This window comes from Accipiter gentilis, chromosome 21 (genome assembly GCF_929443795.1).
Source record: "Accipiter gentilis chromosome 21, bAccGen1.1, whole genome shotgun sequence".
In the NCBI taxonomy this organism is placed as follows: domain Eukaryota; kingdom Metazoa; phylum Chordata; class Aves; order Accipitriformes; family Accipitridae; genus Astur; species Astur gentilis.
Window position 1 is genome coordinate 16,934,688 of NC_064900.1, and position 24,906 is coordinate 16,959,593.

Consider the following 24,906-nt stretch of genomic DNA (forward strand, 5'->3'; position numbering starts at 1 on the left):
TCAGAAATGAAGGTTGATCCTTCTGAAGATGCTAAATCCGAGCTTTAGCACTGTTTGTATGGAATGGCCTTTATAACTCGTTCCTTTCTTTGCCTCTGAAGCTATTGCGGTCGTTCTGATAAAAATCTTTATAGTACAGTGCTCCCAAGAGAGATGTGGAAGCAAGGAAGGGGTATCTATTATTTCATCTGTGACATGCTTCTGCTACTCTTTAGATATGACATGGATGGTTAGTGTTGTGTTAATCACAAAGAAATTCTGTTTGGATAAGCCTTGGCAATTTTGAATGTTTACCCAATGAATAGCATGTAAGTCTCTTGAACTTGCAAAACTTTCTGAAATAACAAGCTGTCTGTGGGATGTCAAGTATTGTAATTCCTGCTTCAGGCTTAGTCAAATACCTTGAAAAACCTTTTCTTGCTATTTTGCAACATTCCTACTCCTGATGTTTTTCAAGAAATACAGAAATGCAAAAACCACAAATGTGGGAGAGGACTGTGCTAAATAACCCTCTGAATGTGTGTTAAAAGAAATCTCTAACAAAAAACATTTTTTTTTTTTTAATTCTGGGCATGTATTCAGATTGCTTTACTACTAAGTATGCAGTTTTCCCCTCCTGTAGCAGACATGCAGTGCCTGTCAAAATCCTCTCATTTAAATAAGGTACTCCACTACTGAAAACAAGTTAAAAAATACTGCCAGAGACTTGTCTGAGACCTACAGTTACCAATCATGTGATGTCTGGATCTATTTTGTTAACTGTGCCCCATGCTTAATTTGCTCCCCAGCCTGCAATAACCAACTTGAAACTTACTCCTTTGTTTTACTTTCACCATTAACTTTTTTATTGTTGAGAGATTGTTGATGTAGCTGATGAATATCTGTGTTCCTTGCCACATTATTTTCAAAGTTGTTTTTTTTTTCTGTTGCAAGGTGTGAGGCTGATCCTACAGATGCTTACATTGGAGCACTGTTTGTAATATTAATAGGTTAGGTGAAATAGGAAAGAGTGCAGTGAACTTTTATTTCTAATTTATGCAACCTATAGGAACGGCCAAAGAGTTTTGAAGCTTTGTAAGCCTGCAGGCTTAGAAAGAGAGGTTCACTCACATGGCTTTATTCTGTGTGAGGATGCTTGTCTCCCGAAACCCATTAATAATGAGGCTTCTGTGGGGAGTCACAGAATCACAGAGGTCTTGGTTGGATGGGACAGCTGGAAGTCACCTTTTCCAGCCTCTTTGTAGCTGAATGCTTGCTAACATTAGAGACTAGGTCAGCCATGGCTTTGCCTAGAGGAGTTTTGAAAATCCCCAATAAATGAGACACTACAAGCTCTCTGGGCAACAGTACTGCACTACTCTCCCAGCGAGAAAGTTTTTTCTAGTCTCCAGCCTGAACCTCTCAGGACACTCTTTGTGAATGTCATCCTTTGTTATATTGCCTGCCAGTCTCAAAATCAGTTTGGCTCCATTGTCTTTAACTTCCCTTCAGGTAGTTGTAGTGCATCATCCCTTCTTTGAAGACTAAATGAGCCCTGCTCCTCAACTTCTCCTCACAAGCCATGTGCCCTGGGCCCTGACCATCTCAGCAACTGGACTGTCTCCAGGTTCTTCACATCAATCTTGAACTCATCCCTCATCCCAAAAGTGGATGAAGCACTGCAAGTGCGACCATAGCAGTGCTGACTGGGGGAGGGAATAATAACCTCTCAATGTGCTGGACATGCTTCTCTTAATGCAGTCATGTGCCTTATTTGTGACAAGAGTGCAGTGTTGGTTTATATTAATCTGGCATCCACTGTAACCTCAGAACCTTTCTGGCAGGGCTGCTAATCAGCCCATTTGTTTTCCAACCTTTGCAGATGCCTGAGGTTATTCTTCCCATAGTGCATATCTTTGCACTTTGCTGTGTTGAACTTCATGATGTTTGTTTGCCCAGGCCTCAAACTTATGGCCAAGTCCCTTTGGATTGAAGCTCTGCCTTTTGTCATGTCAGACAGCTCTCCTAATCTAGTATCCTAGAGGGTAATCCAGAAAATTTACAGGCAAGTTTCTGCTCTGATTTATTCTCTTGAGGGACATTTCTCTATCTATTAACTGTAGAGGGAACCATGGAAGATTTATTCCCTAAGCTACGGTTGGCTTTTGGGGGTCTTTTCTGCAAAGAGACAGTGTATATTGGCTTTAGCTTTCAGAATTTAGGACAGTGGGAGATAAAGAGAGACTACAATTGTCTTTTCTTTTTTACCCTGCTGTGCAGTGCCCAGGTCTGAATGGAACAAGAACTTTTTGTCTGCTATGATGTTCTTCTGCTTTGTGTCTATTTCTGCCTTCCAAATGTTGTGTTTCATCTTTAATGGTTATGGCACCTATTAAGCAGAGAACAGTCTTATGACTGAACCAGCTCCACAGATAGTTAGCCTCATTATGCAACCTTAACTTAATGTTCAGACTGTTGGTACATTACTAATTGTTCAGCATGAAATGTTGGCTTGTCTTCATGCCTTTTTTCCTCTGTTAAGATTCCATTATTTGTAAATAGAGTAACTTCTGGCCAGTTAACCTATGTTGTGTTTTTCTTGTTAACCTTGTTAACATCATATTAACTACAGATAGTCCCAATTTTTCTCAGATTTTCATGAGACCTTCCACTTTAATATTTTAGACAATAACATTCCAATGGATATATTTCTGTGCACATTATTTCCTTTATTTTCATGGCCTCTCTCAAGGGGTATGTGTCTTCTGCTGTTGACCATGCAGATATCACAGCTTCTGCAGTGTTTTTCAACATTCCCCTCTGCCACTCAATTTGTAGACTACTAAGAATCTTCCAGTAGAAATGCGGGTCCCAGTGTGATAACTCTGATGTCCCACACGAGTAATGCGATGGTTTTGTTTTTTTGCCTCCCTAATTGTTTTTGGTGGATGCTTGGAAGTAGTTCATGTAAAGGTTTACAGACCCCAAGATGAAACAGTTGGGTTTTTTTACATGATGGGGAAATGAAAGAGAAATATTCTTAGGCTGTTGCTTACAGTAGAGAAAGCGGTATGTGCTATGTGGTGATAAGTATATGCGATATATGCTGGCTAGTGTTGCCTACAGGATTTGCAGCGAAACACATATTTGACTCACTTTGTTCATTGAGCGATAAAGGTCTATTAAGCAAAACCTGTTTTTGAAAAACCACAGAAATCCTTCGCTTTGATATAGCTCTTCAACCAAAACTTACAACATGAAATCAACATGCCTCATTCTATCCTTTCTCCTACAAAGCAAATACATGCCATCTCAACCCAGATGAGGACTAGGTTAAAGGGAACATATTTTAACAGGGGAAAAGATGTACTACTACTGGAAGGATAGCAGCAAAAAGGCACTAGGCTGATGATTGACTGGTGTGCTCGCTCTCAGCAGTAGCAATTTCTCTTTTCAGCCACTCACCATCCTGGATGCAGCCGTATGAAAAGCCCACTGCTGAGGGGGTGTGAGTGTGACATTCTCTTCAGTGGGATTCAGAGCTAAATTTGTTCAGTCCTCCTCCCCCATTTCTTCCTTCATGGATTGCTGTGCTGTGGCTGTATTAATGAGGCACTGGCCTCGTACAGCATGTCTTTCTAGCGCCAAAGTTCAACTGAAGTTTGGTAAGGCTGTCTGCAGACATTTAGTTTTCTGCAGTTAGAGGTTACAATTTTTAAAAAAGATTGCTTCAGTCATTCTACAGTGCATTGTCCTTGTTTCTTTCCTTTCTTTGTGGTAAGCATTAAAAAATGACTCATTGTATATAAAGAGATGCCTAGGCTTGCAATTTCATCATCTTCCACCCTGTTCCAGCCATGGGTGAGTTTACCCAAGTCAGAGGACATCTCTGGTGGTGTTAGTGGTAACTAGCTGTCATGGATATAGTGGTTTGCTGTATTCGCAGGAAGCGAACTTACAGATAATAACGCTGAAAGTTTCTTGCATTGTTTTCCCCTGTGAAATGTGGGTTGTGTATGAAAGATGATCCAGAACAGTGATTTACAAAGTGGTCTCTGGATTGGTGGTGGTTGGAGGGCTGGACAGCACTCTGCTCTAGCTAAAATAAGTACCTGCTTCACACTGCTTTGTAAAGGAAACCACCTTTAAGTTTATCAGTGTTTTTTCTTTCAACTCCAAGATCCTGATTTTGTTTGGCACTAGGGCTAGAGAGTAAGGAGGAGAGTACAAGAAATGCATGCATAGACAGTTATGAAAAAGCAGAAAGTGCTTGTTTCTAACTGCCATAAGCTGCAGGTTGGCTGATGGTTGAAGAATGAATAACTGCATTCCTTTTTAAATGACACACTTTAGAAATGGTGCGGATAGTCCCTTTTTTAGTCAGTCACATGTCCTGATCCAGCAATGTGGTTTAGTTCTTTTTAAGCTTGGATGAGATTTTGAAATAAATAAAATTAGCATATGCTTCAACACTGTTCTCAAGCATAAGTTCTTTGCAATGTCCAGGCCCTAACTTCTAAAAAATCAATTATTTCTAGAATCACTTCATACATTCAGTATTCCTGTGTGCATTCAGCTGACGTGTCTCATGGTAGAATGCCTAAAATTTGGAGCATGGGTCATGCAGAAAATGGTAGCTGAACTCTCAGATTTGTCGCATCTGATCCCCAGCCCAGTGCCTTAGCCATGATCCCATGTCCCTCCACTGAAACTGGAGCATGCATAGGGTAGGAAGTAGAAATCTGTGCTGGTTAACCATGCTGATGATTTAAGTGATGAAGCTGATAGAAGAGCAGAAACAGAAAAGTGCACTGAGGGGAGCAAATTTTAAGTACTTAATTATAGAGTGCCTGAAGAAGGCTGGGTGCTTTCTGAGTACAGATCAAGTGTTTTCTGCTCTGATGGGATTAGGCCATTTTGGCTACTTGTGTCAAGTCCCTTCCAGACATGCTAGCACTTTGATTCCTCCCATTCCCCAAAGGACTGTAATTAAGAAGTTACTGCCTCCCAAGTGTGCAATTATGTTCTCTGAAACCCAGTAACAAGCCCTTAGTCTGAAATGTCCCCCGCTTCCTGCATTAGCATTCTTCTGATAGGTAGGAACCTTACCACAATTTGGTAAACTGCAGAGGATGTTTTGTCCTCCAGACAATTTACTGAATTTGAAGAGTCTTAGAGAGGGCATCAAAAAGAAGACATGAAGTAGATAAAATCAAAACAAGTGTGTAAGTATGCTTGATAAGGGTTTTTTAAACAAAAGCTTGTATAGAAATCTGAGTATTTGTTGAGTTTGCCAGAAATGAGCAATGATAGACTTCTGAGGACCACAAGTTTGGGTTTGCTGTTAATTTTTATTTTTTTTAACATCTCTTAAAAAATGGTGAATCTAAATAAAACACGTTGGAAGAAAACTATCCAAAAAGTCAGAGTCTCTGTGCTGGTGACAAAAATAAAATTCAAAGAGTTACTACCCCTTAAAGCCCCTTGTTTACACTAGCCAAGCACTCAGTTATGTTAGTCACAATTTCAAGTTTCTGTGAAGGCAAAAGTTGTTTTGTGAAAATTGTGTGTGCAAGGCAGTAATATAATCTGCTTGAAAACCAGATTTGAGCAGTAATCTTGACTATCCCACCATGCCAATGTTACTGTCACATCTGACAAATAATTATATTTCTTTCGTTTAAGGCTCTCCAGCAATAGAAATAAAACAATTCTTAGGCACGGTCTTCCAAGGCAGTCACAAAAATTTGAGCTAAACCTTCCTTGTTGCCATGCATGCCTTCGTGCTGTGCTCTGGGTGGGCATGGAGACTGTTTTATTCCTTCCCTTACTGCATCAGCCTTTAGGCTTTCAAACGTGCTTTTTCCCGGCTTCCCTTGTTTAGACTAAAGAACTTAATTTCTTTGATATTTCTTCTTAGGCCACATTTTCTAGCTCTTTGAATTTTTTCCTTCTTCTTTTCTGGGTGCTTTTCAATATGTCCCTGCCTCTTTCAAAGTGCAGTGCTAAAAAATGGATAGAGTGGTCTGCGTGATGCCTTGTTAGTGGTGAGCAAAAGGATTTTATTCTTTTTGATGCTTTTTTATATCTTTGTTTTATGTATTACAGTATAATATTTTCTTTCTTTTTTTTTTTCCTTTTCTTTTTTTTTTTCTCCAGTAGCATGGCATTGCTGACTCATGTCCAGCTTGTGATCCCTTAGGTCCCTCTCAGCAGAGTTTGTCATAGCTTTATGCAGGTGATTATTCCTACCTAAATGTAGTGCTTTGAGATTCACTGAGGACAACGGCTATCTCTTTTTAAATGGGCTCTTTCTCCAGTTTGCCACAAATACTCTTTGTTTAGGGCCTAGTTGTCAGATTTGGGCCACAACCCAGAATACATTTACTAGAGAAAAGCAATGGTCTGTGCTTGGACCATCATTCCAGAACAAGACTTGAAGTTCAGTAGATATTAACGTTGTAGACCTTCAGGGAAGGTTTAAAAAACCAGAAAAGTAGGAATATTCTAAGGAAAACAAGGAGTATATATATATTTAAAAGTAATGTTCATTGCCTAATGTATTTAAGTAGTAACTATTCTCAGTTCTACAAGTCATGGCAAGTTTCAAATAAGTTGAGTGCAAACAATTAGGCTGGTTCCACACCAAGGATTAATAGCAATAACTTTTAACTTGAGGAAGAAAACAAAAAGTAAACTATAGAAAAAATTAAGGAAAGACACTAACAAAACTTTGTTTAGTAAATTATTCTAATAAATTGTGACTTAGCTAATGAACATAAGGTGTCAAATGCAATGTTAGAAACTATACAATACAACCTTTGCTACTTTATGTTCCAGAATGACTTTTGTAATCACTGCTGCTCTCTGCAGGCATCTTAATACAGGCTGGTGACATGTCTAAACTATGATATCGCTTATAAGAACTAACCTGGAAACATGTAGAAGTACTGCAGTTATGCCAGCTGGTTTTGGCAGGGAAAAGTGATACATGTGTGATATTCTAGATCACTGTTTCTTCAAAATATATTCATATCCTCAGCATTGTTCATTAAAAGTGCTGGGAGCACAACGTGAAAACAACAGCATTATCTTGAATGTAGACAACTGCCTTCCAAACCTAAGATTAACTTTAACATTAAACTATACACTTTTTTTGGGTATCCCTTCAGTTATGTTACCTGTAGCACTAGTTAATAGTTGAGTTTCAGAGGAATGGATGACCTGTCATTGCAAACAGAGTAAGTATTTTAGTTCTGAGTGTGCACATTTCTGAATAGAACAGGGAGCTCTACAATATTTATACCAGTAGTCTGGCTATTCCTTAGTTAATTAAAAACCTCTGGTCAGACTGGCTTATTTTTACTATTACTATACACACAAGAGAATACAGTATTTGTTCTGCATCCTGTTGTTTTTCATAGGGCTTTTCATTTCCTATAAAATATTTCTGTTAGTGTTGATAATAGCTCCATTTAACTTGAATGTCCCTGTATGGATGAAAAGAATCTGGATTTGTGTAACAGAAGGTAAAAAAATCTAATTTAGGCAAATATTTTAAAGTGTTGTTGAATATATCGAAGAACCATCCCACACCTAAAATGACAAATGCTTGTGTAGGACATATCAGCACTCTGCTGTCATAATGCAATATGTTGTATGACATTATTGAATCTCCAGGTTTGCTAGGGAAGAGTGAAAAGAGAAATAGAATTGTTACTTCATACCTTAGAGATGAATGTAATCATAATGAAATTCATTCAGGGGATGGTTCCTAAAACTACCCACATGTTTTCCACTGTAAGATGTGATTTTTGACTTCTTGTAGCTTTGTGGGGAAAAAAAAAAGAAAAAAGAATTGTCATGCTGATTTTGTGCCTCAGGATGAATTGTAGCAGGATGAACTAAAATGGCTGGGTTGTTTCAGAGAAGGAGGTTAAGGAAAAATGTATAATTTTGTCACTATTAAAATCCTTACAGCAGTTTGAGTAATTTTGTCACTATTAAAGTCCTTACAGCAGTTCCTTCAGAACTTTGAGAGAAGGGAGATGGGAAGTGACAGTGAGGGGGAAGACTTATGGTCATCCCACTATAAAGGACCTATCCTCCTGGGAAAGTGCTCTGAGCAGACTAGTGTGAAGCGAGAAAATGGTGGAGAAGAGACAGATTGGAAGTGGCTGGTTATTAGTGCTTACTCTCCAAAGCTGGGAAAAAAAATCCCCGTGCCCACCATCTCTATGTTTGTCTCCTATCAGCCAGCAGCTGCAACACCCACTGGCAAAATGCGTGCCCATCTTCTGCTAGTGGTCAGCCTAGAGACACTAGCAACTTAAAGCACTTTCTTCTGCTCTGTTAGCTCGGTGAAAGAAGCTGGTGGTAACGACCCAAGGGTATTAAGCCTGTGATAAGGGTAAGGATACGTGATGGATGTTCCCAGGGCTCTCCTTTGTGTTGTTTTTAAAAGGAAGAAGATTCTACAAAATAACTGTGTTGAGAGAAAACAGCAGGTGTAGCTTGTGCAACCTCAAGATGGTGCAACCTAAGAGGGTGTAAGTTAGAATTTTATAGAAAAGGGAGTAGTGTGTCAGATTTCTGCCTGCTTTGTTAGAGAATCAAAGCGTATGTAATGAAAGAGGAAAGAAAATAAAGACTTCGGGATTAGACATTTGTCTCTGGATCTTAAAATGCGTTTTAGCCCTCTTTCTGTCCTAATATCACCTACAAACTCTCTGAAGTCGGTTAAGTAAAGCTCTAGTCCCTCTGTGTAGTCTTCAGTGCTTGACTTGAGAGCCCATCTCTGATATGCAGAAGTGATAAGCTGCTTTGAAAAGCTGATATCCAGGAGGCATATCCTCTAAGTAAAAATAAAAGTTCTGTGCAGTTCAAAAACCTCTAGCAACTAAGCCTATGTTCTTCTTAATCTGGGATCCTGCAATTAGTAGATAATGGTGAGTGTCTTCTTTCTGTTTCCAAAATGAGAACAATGCTGCAAGCCCACGGGGGTTTGGGGCAGAGGCCTTCACTGGGCTTTAGAAGAAGTCTACAGTGATGAACGCCACTGAAAAAGACCACGAGGGAGTGAACAATTCTAATGCACAGTGAGGGAAAAAGTATGAACTGGAAAAGGTAATAGGATTTGTCTGTTCAGTGGGCACGGTCTCTTTGACCAATAAGTGTAGCAGGGTCCATGGGAACTATAACGAAGTGTGGTCCAATGAAAGACTGTATGAAAAAGCCAGCATGCAAAGGAGCTGAATGCAAGTTGTATGACAGTTTTAAGCTTGTTGTTTTCTAATTTTTGATTGTTTGTAAGTGAAAAATATATTGATTTGTTGATAGTGTTTATAGGGCGGTTTTGGGCTTGCAGGGTTTATTCTGCATGCTCTTCATGTACACGTATGCATACAAACCAAGTGACTACTTATCTTCCCAAATAAGCCTAAAAATGTCGCTTGTTTAACCAGTCCGTTTTTACAATGTGATCATTTTTTCAGGTACAGCAGCAAAACCCAATTATGCAAAAAGCATAATATGCAAAAAGTATGTCCTAAGATTAGGAAGATTCACAACAAATGCTTTTAGTTTCAGTGTATTTCCTTTGGAATCTGCACTTTGGGTGTTTACAGGTTGTTTATTTTACATTTCTAGGCAACAGAAACCTACTTTATTCAATGTCAGACAATAAATTAAATCATCCTTCAGTGTGTCACTTTTAATCTGGAGATTGTTCTGAAGATATTTTTAATGACTTTGCATCTAGAAATATCAATCTGATAATTTGTCTAAGTTCCTTGAATACTATTTCTTACAGTTACACTTATTTAAGGAAATCTATGGTTTAAATTGCAAGTGTGTAATATGTGTTTCTTAAAATTCTCCTTTTCTTATCATTTACATGTATAAATATTAATATCTCTTTTTATGACATTACTGTTAGGATCTTATTTAGGATCCTGGAAAAAACTAATTTGTTCCAGAAAGAACATCTATTATTTTTATTTAACTAGCAGGCTACTATTTTTAAATTATATTGAAATATATCTGAGATATACAATTGTCCTATTTAATTCTGTCTTACCCACAGAACTGATGGACTGCTGTTTGACTTTGTCACCATTATCTGCCAGATGCAGGGGAGAGGACTTCCCCTAAACTTTGTGTTTCATCTCTAGTGCCTTTCCCAAATTCTGATCCCAATGAGCAATGTATAAAAACAGCCTCCATCGCTCCCCTGTTTGTAGGGGACCTAGAAAAAGCTTTGGGAGACGGTGAACTGTTACACCCCATGAAGCCTCTCCTGTTATGGTTTCAGTCAATCTCTTTTCTCCCTTTCCCTTTTTGTCCTGAGGATATGCTGCCCTTGCACTGTAGCTTCATTGTCTTTTCCCTCCTGTTTTACTCCAGGGATCTGATCTTATTATCAATACTGTGCATGCAATAAACTTGACTCCCTTATATCTGCAAACTTATTGCACTCAATCTTCTCGTCCAGATCATTGATGGAAATACTAAACAGAACCGCCCCCAATACTGAGCCCTGGGGAACAGGACCTGTGACCAGCTGCCAACTGGATTTAACTCCATTCACCGCAACTCTGTGGGCTCGGCCATCCAGCCCGTTTTTTACCCAGCAAAGAGTACAGAGGCAGCACCATGTCTGTGCCTCTCCAAGAGCAGCCTTTGTGTCTTCAAATTCTGACACCCTCATGCCATATCACAGTCATGAAATACAAGTGTCATGGTATAAAAATGTTACTCTGGTAGGCTAGGATATGGCTCTTCGTGTTCTTAGCTTTTAGCTGAAAAAACACATGATAAGAATAATATATGATAACTATGTCCTGTGCCACAAGGGCTACGAGCCTGGGAAGACCATCAGAGAGGGCATTATAGGCTCAAATCAAAGATTGCTTTGGCCCTGGTCACGGCTCCAGCATTGCCCAGTATAAAAAACTGGCAAAGAAACTGCCCCTGCAGGTGTTAAGTCTGGCGCTGTTCACAGTGATGCCTGGGGTCAAGTATGCAAGAGCCCCTTGGGAAGGACACAAGAGATCCGCCTCTGGCTCAAACTTGGAGAGCTTGTTGACTTCAGCTCTTGTGCTGACCATGAAACTATGAGTAAAATGAGTTGCTATGACGAATTGTGCCTTTCTAGAGCATCATCCCATGCCAGCTACTGTCCTGTAAGCAGCTGGCAGTACAGCTACCTTTACGTCTGTTCTCAGCTCTGCCAGATAAAGGGATGGTAAGAACTAAGGGGCAACCACAGGGCAAGCAAGGTCCAAACTGTCACTACTCCAAACGAAAAACAAAATTTCAAATCAAGGAGGAGATTAACTTTGCGACACCGTCCTTTGACAAGCAACATTAACTGTTTTTCAGTAACAAAAATCACCTCTGTAACAATAAGAATTAAGAAAATTACTACAAAGATATTAATAAGAGCACTTCTGAAATGTGCATGCATTTGGACTGAGATGTTTAAAGTGTTTCAAATTTATCTTAATTATGTCTCTAAACTTGTAAGATGATGAAAAATAGTATTTCTCTTTAGTAGGAGTGGGTGGTGTTACCTATTAACATAAGTTTGAAGTCACACAGTAACATTTAAAGTCTATTTATAAGTGAAAGACTAACAAGCAGATGAGTGAATATAAGTCAGAGAGGGGAATTAAAGAGAATGGGAATAACAACACCTTTGGCTTCATGGGCTGGTAAGACACCACTGCTACTGGGGGAAAAGGATCAGAAAAGTAACCTGGTGTCTTAGTAAACTGTGGATTCTTGCAGCAGAACAAAATACCAAACATTATGACTGCTTTACAGCACTGCAGGCTTCCTGAGAAGCTTTGTGTCTCATCCTAGAGGCAGGCATAGGGTACTTATTATTCAAATAGCTACCACTTACCCTTGATAATGCTTTCAAGGCATACCTGACTGAACTCTAAAAACCCCATCTGGTCAAGTGCTGTTTTAATATGCACAGACACTGGCTCGGAAACCACCATAGATTGTTTCCATAAACTACAATTTAACTGTCAAGATTTAATTAAGAAATACATCAGAGCCTTTGGAATAAAAAGGATAGTCAGGGATGTTAGAAAAGCAGGCTGTGTGACATGGCAGGGGCTTAAAAATTTGTGCACTGACAGAGTTTTCTTCCCAACAGTGATTGCTTAAGAAAGCCACCAAACCCCAGATCAGCCACCTTATGTGTTATACACATGATAGTTTTACGTCATTCTCATCACTGTCAGCCACATTACATAGTTGGTTTTTGATTGTATCAACCTGCATATCACAGTCTTGAAAATCCTGGGAAAAGGACACATTTTATGGCACTATAAAATCATCACCTTCCCATACAGTTTTCTGCTATTATATAAAGGTTATTGCATTCTCTGAAAATACATAACATGCTTAATCTGAAATAGGATGTGTTTTTTCCTTGTATAAGCAAGCTGTCTGGCAGGCAGCAGGAGATAAAGAAAATGTTTATTTTTATATCAAAATGATTTAAAGTAACATTTGTATAAATGTGCATATACATATAAGTATTATTAAAAAAAACCCAAAAAACTACTAAAGCTGACATAAACATCAGTTTTAAATAAAATTTGGAAATAGTGAAGCCTAAATGACAGCTAGACATCATTCATGGACACAAACTAATACAAATTAACAAATGTTTCTGCTGTAAACCTCATGTGTAAAAAATAATCAGTATTTACTGTATTATATCTGACTATCATAAGGGTGGTGCATTATCTGTTTCAGTAATGCAAAGCTAATTTTAGCTGTCAAAAGGTTGAAGTCAAAGACCTATAAAAGAATATCTTCCCTGAGTGAAATCTAAAGGGACATTTTAATTTGTTTCTGTTCCATTACTTCTGAATAAGTTGTTTTGAAGCAAATAATGAATTCATATAAGTGCTAGTCTTCTGTTCGGGTCCTAAAATTTCTAACAGTTTTCTTAAGAAAGCTCTTTTTTGTTAAAGTATAACCAAATACGTTTGTGGTGGTTTTTTTGGTTGGTTGGTTGGTTGGGTTTTTTTCCCCCAGCATTAAAATGCCTATGTGAAGGTAGTCCAAGCAAGAGTTTTTGAAATTCAGGTTACCTTAAGCAAAATTGGTACAGTTGTGACAGACTTGTTTAAATTTTTAAATATGTTTTTTTATGTATCATTTTCAGGGCTTTAACTGTATTGGCTGGTCCCAGGTGCTTATCACAGGGTGGAGAATCCTAAACTTGGACAAAGTTTACAAATTTTAATTTCCACTACTAAAGTGATTACGTGAAGGTAAGTCAATTAATTTAGAACTGTTTAGAGATGAAATGTGAAAGCAAAATCCTCTCCTGTAGTTTTTGCACTCAATATAATGCATATTCAGTTTATGAGGCCTAAAGTAACAAATTTGTCCTTTAGCTATGCAAGATAAGTTACAGAGAAATTCCACTGGAAGCAGTGGAAGTACCTGCAAGCATATTTTTAATAACAAAGGACATGCCCTATTACAGAGTTCATGAGACACTGGCTATGAAGTTATTACAACTGCAGCATTCATTGCCACAGGATGCTGAAACAGTCAATGATAAAAATAGATTGAAAATGGGTGGTAGCAAATTCACGGATAAAGATCCAACGCTGTTATTGAACATGATGACTCTACATGTAACCTCCATCTCAGGAACTTCTAAGCCATTTTGAGTAGGACTGTCCTGATGTGACGGTGTTTAGAGCCTGTCGCAAGGGTCTGACCCAGTACCAGCACATTTTTTGTGCCTTACTGAAAAAAAACCCTGTGTAGTGACACGGAAGATCTTATCTCTGTTGGTTCATAGCAGTGAAATATGTTCTGTTTAGTGTCCTGGGATTCTTGTATTCAAGCTGGAAAGCTTTTGCCAGATGGTTAATTGACTGAAAGAATGCTTCTAGCCTTGGAGAACACAGGCTGAAAAGTTTTCTTTTTCTCATTGAGTTGTTCTGCAACAAACGAATGGTGTGACTTGGGATGGTGAAAGACAGAATCCAGCAAAAGTGTAGTTGCAGTTGAGAACTCAAAAGTATCACCTGCAAGTTGTAATCGCACAGTGGTGACAAAAGTAGCAGCTTCCATTTAGTGATGGTTTCTGTGCTGTGGTTAGCCAGAGGCCTCAGTCATTTCCATCCATCAGCATCATCATTTGTTTCACTTGCTTCGGATTTAAACTTTGCCTTTCTTCAGTTGAGCAAAAGTGAGTGCTCTGCTGTACCAGAGCTCATACCACACTGAGGTATAAAAGCTGTCACTTACCATGAATCATTTTGTGTATGTATCTCATGAGTGAATAACTGGATGAGAGATACAAGTGTCAGAAAGTTAGCCCAGCACGTCAAAGTACAAAAAGCCTCTAGTTAGCTTGACTTTTTAGGTTTTCCTCTATATGCCTTGGGTTTTGATAGTTAGATCCTAAGATAAGCTCAGGAACATGGATACATCCCTATTCTCCACAAAATTACGACTTTCACTTCTGTAGGATAAGCTGCTAAACTTTGCCACTAGCTATTTCTACCACTGAAATATCTAAGATACCAAGAAATGTTCTTCCAATATTTTGCAGATCAGAAGGCTAATTTGTTTGAAACAGGCATGGCTATACTCTGTGCTTCTGTTAGGCTGTGCACCTTTGTGTTTACAACACAAGTGACTGTAATCCCACCACCCACAATTGGCAACAGCGGCAAGGCACCAAACCCCCAAACACAAACTCTCACTTGGCCTTGCTCTTCTCTTCCAGAGGCTACAAGCAAAATGCAGAGAGCACAGGATTCCTTCAAATCCATGGAAAGTTGTTCGGGTTTTTTTCTCTCTCTGCTTTCCAATAGGGACAGAAGCTGGTGAAGGTGCAAAGCTGCCATTCTTGATGGAAGAATGTTATTTATATCTCCTGATGATTGTCTTTCAAATTCTAGGCAGGATAGATCATATGTGAGGACTACTATTTAATTTTCTCCATGGACAATTTGCTAACAACTGGAAAAATAACTTCCCCTTTCCTATGCACCCCCCATATCTCTGGTCAGTTTGTTGTCGCAATTGGAAAAATCCTTTGGAACTACTAGTGTGGATGGACAAGGGAAAGCTGGAAAGGTTGGAGAACAGGTATCACTCTGGGAACTGAAGTCCAACAATGGTGGTCAGGGGTTTGAAGTGAGGCAAGAAAGAGAAACCACTCAAACAGGGACAGAGATTTTGCATGTGCAGTTTTAATCATTCTTATTATACCAGCAACCACTGACATATTCTGGTACTGCAGTTTAATAAAAATGCAGGATGAAACCATAGCTTGCTGTCAGCAAAGATGGCAGCGCTGGCCCATCTGCTTTTCAGACTGAGGTGAGGTTGTTCATAGTCATGCTGTTTTTCAGAGGGTTTGAAGCCACACTACTTAACTTGCTTCAAGTCATGATGTATGACCCAAGGACAGCTGGGTGCAGGAACATATGCATGTTATGTATAGAATAAAACAGTTGCTTGTGGAAATATTTTTAGGGATGCAAGTTTACAAATGAAGGTGCATTTGATGGAAGGCAGATGTAAACTATTATACTCCTAGATATGTGGACTTCAATTGCCTGGCATAACTTTAGCTTCTGAAGGTCTTTAGTTGAACTGTTACAATTTGTCTAGCTAAGCAGGACCACAATTATTTTCAAAACCAGTTTTTCCTAAGCCTTCATTTTGCCAATTTATACTGAAAGCTCTTTAGCAAATGGACTGTTTACTACTGTTTGTTCAGTACGAGAGGAGCTTCTAGGCACTACTGCAATAACACAATTATGAACAAATAACCACTCCAGGATAATTCTGTGCAGGCCTTCCTATTCATGCTTTCATACCTCAGATACAGTCACAGCTTATGCAGTGCAGCAATTAAGCTATTGGCTACAGTCACTGAGTTACAGGGGCAGGCTGAGGGTCTGATCCTATGTGTGACATATGTCTGTAGCCTCCAAGTCATGCAGCTGTTCTATCCTTTTAAAACCGAAATTGCAAGCGTCGAAGGTTGGGGCTTATGTTTGTGTGTCTTAAAAGCAGCAAGGGAGAAAGAAAAGAAAAAAGTCCAGAAACAGCAACATCTCTGCACTTGTGAGCAAGAGCAGCGAAACTGTCAAGTCTTGCCCTTTCTTCTTATGAGTCAGTTCAAAATCCATCTTCTTGAGCAGCATCTCAGCATCTGGCCATCAGCGTTGTTGCCAAATGGTCAGTTTCTGTTATTTTAAATACCTGCCTGAATCCACACCAGGTTTCTCATCTGCTTCTTTATTTTATGTAATGGAGCAGTGCAATAGCTGCTAATTACTAAACTCTAGAAATTACGTTATGGAGACAATGACCAAGATAACTGAAGATGCATAGTTCAAATATGGGTTTAATGCCTCCTCCTGGTCAAACACAGCATTTTTGTATTTTAGGGTTGCCTTTTGTAAGTTGCAATAACAAAATGTAAACTGCTTAATCATGCAATTTGTCTTAATTTTAATTATATTTAAACAGGCAATTTCTAATTTTGTTTGGGTTTTTTTTCCTATCCTGCTGCTAGTGTTTTAGATAGTTAAAGGTACAATGTGCATGTTTGTCCAGCTTAGCAGTATATGTATTTGTAATTTTAAAACAAATCCTGTTCCAAAGTGAAGGAAAAACTATACTCATAACTGACCTCATATAACTGGATATTTGTTTGTCTGGCCAAGTAAATAGCAAGTCCCTTTGTGATCTTACTGAATACAGAATTAAATCTACATTTCCAGCTTGGTGCAGGGATAGGCAGAGATCTGATTAAGACTGTCTGAAAATTTCCATTCCAAAGCCCTCTTTTCAGGGCTGTTTTCTCTACTATTCTCTACTCTCTAAGCTAACCTTAACCAGCTGCTTGACATTTGCAGTCTGTCTTGGGTTATTTTTTTTAAGAGTAGGAAGAAAAGGAAGAAACATTTCCAGGAAATATATGTTAGAAAATTTTCCAGCAGCCTTTTTTCCAGAGACAGACATAGAAAAGTTAAGTCATTTTGCCAATGTAAAACACCTGTGAATATTTTCCTTGACTGAGAAATACTAGCAGACTTTTATGACCTTGACATTTGACATGGGATAACCTTGCTGGTGAAACACATGGCCTTGACATCTTTGTGAAAGCTCAATGAAACCTGTGTTACTGAAAAAAAAAAAAAAAAAAAGAAAAAAATCACAATGTGTACAGGCTTAGTACAGACTTTATAGATTTTTGACAACTAAATTCCGCAAAGAATACCAGTGCTAAGTTTCTGTTTACTCCATAGGAAAAATACAAGGCCGTGTATTTTTAGCCCATTTCCAGAACATTGACAGTCTCTTAGGTGCTCCATCATCTCTAGCATGTCAGCAGTACGACTTTCAAGCATTGTGCTTTGTCAAACAACTCTTTATTAGCAGGTTAATCTTTGTGAGCTGCTGTGGGTTACAGCCATATCAAGAAATCCTGTATTTAGAATAAGTAGTATTTTCAATTGGCTGCCTCCCATTTTTCCTCTATAGAGATACTGATCTTTCTTTCCAAGGACGTGAAAGATCCCAGGGGCGAAATTTCCAATGATAGGCTCTATTAAAACCCAACACACTCTTTCAGGACAACACATACATGCAAGCTTTGATTTTTATGGGTTATAGCCCCTAGCTGTCATGAGAGACAGAGCTTACAACAGCAGAGACCTTTTTAAAAACTCTGCAGCAAGGACTCCTAAGGCATGCAACAACTATGGCCCAGAAGAACCCATGGAGATTGCTATTTACCAAAGTAAAGTTTACCAGTTTTTCTTGAACAGATCATGCTACCTATTCCCCTGCACTAGGGAGATTGCAAAAGGTATTTGCATATGTTGATTTACTCTATGAATTTAAACTACTTATTTATTTATTTCTTCACTATGTTTCTGGTAAACTACCATTCTTCCTGGAGTTATCCACTCCTTTTAGGTGAGAAATTTTCATGCACCTGTTTATATAAAGGGAAATGAAACTCTCCAGTTTTCTAAATTTTCCAGGTACTGTCGGTGGGATTCATCTCACCTGCTCTTGGGTGTCTGTGTAAGGTAAAACCAACGCGATGCTTTTATCTGTGCTAGACAGGTACCCTTTGACACTCTATATGGGCAAAGGAGTGAAGTAAATACTTAGGTGAGATTGTGCTGACCTATTTAGACCATATGACTCGCACCTTATGAGTGGCTCTTTCTCTCCAATGCTGCAAAAGGAAGCCTGGAGTGATTGGTTCAGGTACAGATGTCTATCTTTGGTCAGATTAATCCTACCCTGAATTTGCAGATACTAAGTGTTTAAACTTGGACTGAGAACAATAAGGGCTGTATGACAATTTTCTGCTGGGAAATTTGTAAATTTTACTGAGATAGTCAGCAGGAATAGATTCTAATACAGCATCATCCTGATGTTTAGTTTCCTAAGGATCCCACATTTTGGAAAGGAAAAGAGATGTCTCTCCTCTGAAGTAGGCTGCAGTGCAACAGAAAAACACCCTTATTACTATATCTTAGGTCCTGAATAAAATCCCAAATTTGAGTGTTTATCTGCTGAGCCTTTCAAAAGGGAACCTGCTGAGCTTTGCTGTACCATCCCTATCTGCAATAACAGAGCTTAGTTCAATTCAACTAAACATGCTTAGGTGATGACAATACTGTATTCAAAACAGGACACAACCTTATCAAACATGTTGTAGTTACCATCATTTTTAGAAACACATTTTAAAAGTCTGAATGATTTTTCCCCCCAATTATTATACATGTATTATGTATGTATTTTACTGAAATAGCAGTAACTTGCCTTCCCTTAGCTCAAGTGTAAACGACCCTATTCATTTGTAGCTAAAATTGTCCTCCCCCGAGTACGCTGACTTCAGTAGAATTACAACTTGCATGATTTCAGCTGATAGAGTCTACTGCAGCTATAACCTAAAGAAGTAACATATTTCTTGCAATACATGATAAAAGAAGCACTTGGCAAAGGTCAGCTTTTCAGATGTCTTACAGAAATGCCATTAAGTACAATCTTTTGATAGGTCCTCTTCTTCTGCCTTAGTGTCTGTACCAATTCTCTGGAATTTCTGATTGAAGTGCAGCATCTACGTGACCTTGTTAACTTGAAGTTAGAAGGTTCCAGTATAATTAAAATAACCTCAGAGTCAAATTTAGCAGGTAAGAATTTTAATAAAACTCTTGGAATGAACTTTATTGTATGAAAGTAAAACAATTTTAAAATTATCAGTCCTTCTGTATGTAGCTAAGGCTGCTAAGATTTGAGTGAATGTCAGGGGAAGTCCTAAATACTTGAACAAAAAGCCCTGCTAAAGCTATTATTTTATATTAATGGGGGCAAATGCTATGCCAAAGAGAAACCCTTCTGCAAGCAAGGCCTATCTGCATTTCAGTTTTCCATTTAAATCCTAACTTTTGTCTACCATGATCACTCCCGGTTAAGCTGTCAAAAGACTAGGTCAGTGCACATCTTAAAAGAGTGCAGGTACAGAGATCAGAGGAGAAACCAGACAGCCAAAAATTTGGAATGAACTCTAGTTCAGTGCTGAGGAAAAAAACCATATACCTACCAGCATTGTTGCTGTCTACAAACTCCAGAAACTGTTTTAGTTGAGCCATCTACAAATAGGGAAATGCTAATATTTACATGATGACTTTGTGTATGAACATCTATGTAGCTAGCTTTCAGCTGACAGACTGCTATAAAACAGAAGGATGGACAGCAGGCAAGTAACAGTGGTCAAATACAAAAATCAGTAAAAAAACCCCAAACAAAACTGCATATTAGATATGAATTGGTTACACAGTGACATGACAAACTTATGTCTCTGTCTTTCTGGAGGTGCTTGTACAGGGAAGCTAAATACTGCATGACCTTGAGGTTTTGGAGCATACTTGCTCTCTTTACATGGGCAGCAATATGTGAGCTTGATAGGCTGGCACTTAAAAGTCTGCATTATATTCCCCTTTGGGAAGTACTAGACAGTACCAGACAGTCGTCTTGCATATTTTAGAAGATTCTGTGAGCCCAAATGATTTTCTGACTTCATATATATTCAGGATGTGTTACCCTGGATCACAGCCTTACAGAAATCACTGCAACCTCTGCGGCATTGCAAAGGTCTCTGGACTGAGGTGGCTGCAGGAGACTCAGCAGTAAAGAACACACCACCTCTGAAGAGCTAAGGGTTGAGTTACATGGAGCACTGCAGGGGCTAAACTCCACACCATATTCTCAGCTGAGGTACAGATGAACTTGTATCATGTGAATTTGTTGGTCAGCATAAGCCTACAGGACGCTCTAACCACTATTTGGTAAACCTCAGGATTTTCAGTAAACTACAGTTAGTTGCGTTGTATTGAGCTGAGAAAAAAACCTTGCCAGACCCAAACCTAAAAGTAAAACCAAATATAATTTGGACAGCTTAGTGTCTGATGTGTGTCCCAGTGAAGGCATTATTTAGCATACATTCTTATGGACCACCATTATCCTAAGGGATATTGAGTACCCCATAAGATCAGAAAGAAGAAAAATATTTGGTGCACATTCAAAGACAAATAGATGGTAAATATTTACGTGGATTACAAAAGTGAAAGTGGCATAATATAAACCTATCAGATGTTGAAAGACACTAGCACTAGGACAAGAATAGCTTGTCCTTTTGGAATACTGCTGTGGAAATGTATTCCAAGGACAGAGACTTCATCACAAGCTAACTGCTGTCCATTGAACTAACTTCAGTCTCGAAATTATTGAGGTATAAGAAATACATGAATAGTCTACAAATATGCTGGTAATTTAAATGATAAATGCTGATAAGTACTTTTCTCCTTCCCTCCTAAGCTTTACTCAAAGTCTTCCATTAAAATATATAATTTAGTATCTAGACAGTTGCATTTTGATTTGCATCTATTGCCAAAACAATACACCTTTCAGATAAGATTTTCATGCATTACTTTTAATAATAATATTTTAAATTAAAAGACTGCTTCCATCAGAATAATGAAGCAAGATAGCTAAGAAAATAGCTATGTGCCTGAGCACAGAAATTCATTAAAGAAAAATCCATGAAACAGTGATGATAACGAGAAAAGTATTGAGCCTCAAAGTCGACAATACTGAAAGCAGAGACTGCATTTAGGGCTTACTGCATGAGAGGGGCTGTTTTTTCAGAGATCTTTCTCTTTTTTAAAATTCTGAGAAATCAAAGAAAATTATGGCAACTCAGTTACTTTTACATTGCCATAGGCATATGGGATTTTACTAGCACAAAAACTGGGCCTGATAGTGCTATAAGGAATAATCCTTTATTTTACTTATGTAAGTATTAGTATTAATGTTTTCTCTTCTTCCAATACTAGGAAACATACAATTATATAATAATGACAAACAGCACCGCTTGAAGAAGGCAATGTAATCGGGATACTCTGCTTTCTAATTTCCCTTGTGGTCTCTATTTAAGTTGCAGATAGTATATGTGTTACCTATATTTATCTTAGAAATAAGTTGTCTTTATAAAGCCTTTTTTTAAAAGAAATATTTGAAAAGGCGCTGTTTTCATCATTGAAGTATTTTTACCTTCCCCAGAATATAAGGAACTCGCATAGCGCTAATGAGACACATGCTTGCCTTTCAATTGCATTCCCTTTTCCTCCTTTGCGTATGTTATTTCTTTTCTTCAGCAAGTCAAGCTAGTAGTAAACAGAAAGTGGCACTAACATAACAGTAGTACCCGTCTGATAGTTCTCTGCATGCCGGCATGTTTGCTGAGCTGTGCTGCTGCTCTTGACAGGCTGTGGGAAGTCAGGAATAGAGAGGGCTTACGGGAACAGCAGACACTGCATACATCCAGCCAGAGACAAGTTTTATAATTCTGATATCTGGCTCTATTGATGCCTGTGACTATGCAAAGACAAAATATTCTGCCTGGGACAGAGCAACCCGTTGCTGCTGGAGCACAGATGGTATGAAAGTGCTTCATATAACACAAAAGGTTACAAAATGTTTGGTGCACTAAAGTGTGCTGTCAAGACCTGTTTTCTTTAAGCTGCCAGTCTGTCATTGTCTTTTGGAAACTGGCATGCAGCCAGCAAATCCGTTTCCATCACAAAAAGAAAAAAAGCCCTGTTTATATTTCCCTTCTGTTTTTTCCTACCAGGTAATTTCTCTCTATAATGTCACCACAGGTATTATAGTAGAATAAATGAACAGCCAAAATTTCTCTTGTACTGTATACAAAACAATAAATAGTAAGAAAGAAAGTACGTTTTAAAAATGGTAAGAAAAAGCAAAGAGAACTTTTCAAGCCAAATATTCCCCACACCTGAATCAGCTGAACTTCCCAAATACAGTATAAAACTCACCTTTTTCTGTATTATGGGCACAGCTGTGCTGAGAAGCATTAAGTCCCTACCTGCAGTTGGTTCAGATGCTGCTAACTTTCATAGCTGAACCCAGTGTAGACCAGATGTATGCATTTCATGCAGTCTAGCACACAACTCACAGGCTAAAACTCCATTAGAGACAAAGACCATCACCTACCTTGCTGTTTTCCTGAAGCCTTGACAGTTATTCTGTCTTGTACATCAGTCTCATTACAGATATGCAAGGAATTTCTCCTGATTTATGACGTGGTCTTTAATCCCCTTTTCAAAAGCTAAATTAGGCAGCAATAGGGTGAGGTCACAGATCAGAAGAGCTCCCATTCGGCATATACCTCCAGGACCTGGCTTATTCATCCTCTAATTTGGAAGTTGGAGGAATTCCTGGCCAAGGCAAAATGCAACTTAGAAGTATAAAATCATACAAGTTTGGCAACTTTGGCTGTCTTTCTGTACGTGTCATTCATGGCAGCAGGAAAGGCTTGTAAAGGCAGAAACTGGCCTGTATTCTGACCTATTTTTCACTAAAATCTGTATGTTCATTAAAGTTACCATGAAACAATTAGGTGACTTTATTTTCATCAGTTTTGCAGTTACCCAGTCACACTTTTTAATTGTTCTGTTACTGCAAGCACAGCAACCTTGTCCTTGCCCCTCTCAGTGTGAATAAGAATTTTAAAGTGCACCTTGCTGGATCTTTCAGACACTGAGATTGTGCGCACAATCCTGAGATGCTAGGACTCTGAATTTATACTCGCTTATATGGAGGGTAAGGAGCGCTGAACATGTGAAAACATCAGCCTTGAGGGTCTGTTTCTTTCTCTAGCAAAAAAGTAATGAGATTAAATACCCCAGAAAGAATGTCTTCAGATGCTGAGTGGTGGCACATTACTCCCACGTGCAATTTTCAGGTCTGCTTATGAGCAATCATACATCATCTGCATTTGCTCAGGCAATTGACTGCTGAAGATTTTAATTTGCTTTTTGTTACTTTATTATCCAGATGTCTCAATATTAAATGACAATTTTGTCTCCTGACACTGTTGCAGGAAGTTTTACATTTCTGTTTTAAAATATTTTTATATTCAAGCCAGTTTTAAGTGCCTTATGAAATGTTATCTTTAAACTGTTGTATTTGAATCACTATGGAAAACAAGGATTTTGGGATTTGATCTTTGTTGTTGTTAAAAATCTACAATTACGTGCTATGGGAAAAGTCATTTCTTTGCAAAACTGCACAAGGCAAAACCAGAAATAAAGACAGGCATGCAGTGGCATGAAATGACCACAGGCCAACACAAAAGTGAGAAAAATCTTCTCACAAAATATCTTTGTGATGAGCTAATATAAAAAGATTTTAGGTTCAGGTAGGCACAGAGAAATTTGCTTAAGTAAAGTAATGAGTGCTGCTGTGCTTTTCATCTTCAAAATGTCTTACAAAGGTTAAGTCTTTAAAATATACCTGTGAAATGAAGCGTTATATTGCCACCGTTGTTTTTTTCCCCTCAGTTGAAGTGGATGTTGAGTTTTTAAACATCCAAGGCTGTGGAGAAGGTCAGTCAGAACTAGGACTGAAGACTAAGCTCCTCCTGCAGTGCCTGAGCTTCTCACACTGTGCTGGACATTCTTCATTTATTCAGTTATCCCTCCATTGGCCACTGCCCTTCTTTTCTCAAACTGATTGTCCTCTTTGACATCTTTTCCCTGGCTGGTCTGCAGCTTTCCATTGCACTGCGTGTACTCACATTGCCTGGTTAAGCCTGCAATAACCCTGTAGGTAAACCCTCACCTGGCTACGTCTGCCTGCTCTATTTAGGCTTTTCACAATGCAGACTTTTCTCTCCTCCTGCGCTACTTTAAGGAAAGGTCAATCTCGCAGAGCTCAGCAAAACTCTATTCAAAGTGCTTTGCAGAACCCCTGTGGAAGACCCAACTAAATGAATGTGATCATCTTTAAAATAGGTATATCCCTCACAAATCCACATGTAGAGTCTCTATGTGTGAGGGTAGAAAGCAACTCACCATCTCTCGTGTTCGGAATAGCCTTGGAAAAGCTGCCTCTGTGCCAGGAAGCCTGGGGATTGGACTGGAAGTAGGAATTAAATCATCCTTAGCAGCACTGGATACTGCCAAAAACCTGCAAGAAAGCAAAAAACCTCATCAAAATAGACTCTGTAAGTGACAATGAAGGATCTCTACTTCAGGGGAAGAAAAAAAATTTCCAGAAGGCCTAAACTGTAATTTTCAGGACCTCTTCAACTAACTGGGAATGATTCTTTAAAAGCTGAGAAGCCAGTGTTAGGAAAACCCCACAGAGTTCATGTAAGAGCACAGCTGGCAATGTCTGAAATTCTTTGTAATGATAATGACCAGCAAAAACCTGCAGGATTTGACACTTCAGAAATTGGCTCCACTTGAGGAACTCAAGGAATTGAACAAACTGACCTGGACTTTTCTGAAGATAAATGGTCAGTAAAAG

At 38.7% G+C, this 24,906-nt stretch overlaps 1 protein-coding gene across 5 annotated transcripts in view; it reads right to left on the bottom strand.

Moving 5' to 3' along the window:
* Window positions 1-24,906, bottom strand: part of HTR1F (5-hydroxytryptamine receptor 1F) — a 128,497-nt gene that overhangs the window by 45,051 nt on the left and 58,540 nt on the right. For 2 of the 5 annotated variants that reach the window (XM_049824811.1, XM_049824810.1), the window contains exons 2-3: window positions 24,450-24,564; window positions 22,588-22,811 (exon numbers count right to left, since the gene is read on the bottom strand). The gene's annotated coding sequence lies outside the window, so the exon portion shown is untranslated. Of the gene's footprint in view, window positions 1-16,968; window positions 17,177-22,587; window positions 22,812-24,449; window positions 24,565-24,906 lie in introns of those variants that run through there. The other 3 variants (XR_007509082.1, XM_049824812.1, XR_007509081.1) reach the window with 2 other exon arrangements.